Source organism: Pteropus vampyrus, unplaced genomic scaffold (assembly GCF_000151845.1).
Source record: "Pteropus vampyrus isolate Shadow unplaced genomic scaffold, Pvam_2.0 Scaffold147, whole genome shotgun sequence".
NCBI classification, from domain to species: Eukaryota; Metazoa; Chordata; class Mammalia; order Chiroptera; family Pteropodidae; genus Pteropus; species Pteropus vampyrus.
Genome location: NW_011888928.1, coordinates 1,894,575 through 1,894,829, shown reverse-complemented (window position 1 = coordinate 1,894,829; position 255 = coordinate 1,894,575).

Here is a 255-nt window from a genome sequence, read left to right as displayed (position 1 = left end):
TCTGAGGGAGGCAGGGGTTGGGGGGACTTGCTCATTTTTTTCAGAAGTCAGTGACTTGTACTGGTCACATGGTAGATTATGTGACCATTCCAAAGAAACAAGGTAAAAGTGGAGGTTCAGGCAGATGGACAAAGAATTTGAGGATTCTCTGGGACTCACCTCTTCGTGATCTTGTTTCCTCTGCCACTTTCTCAAGGTGTGTGAGAAAAACAGATTTTCTCTTTGCTTGCTCTCCCTTTTCCCCACTCCTGCCCC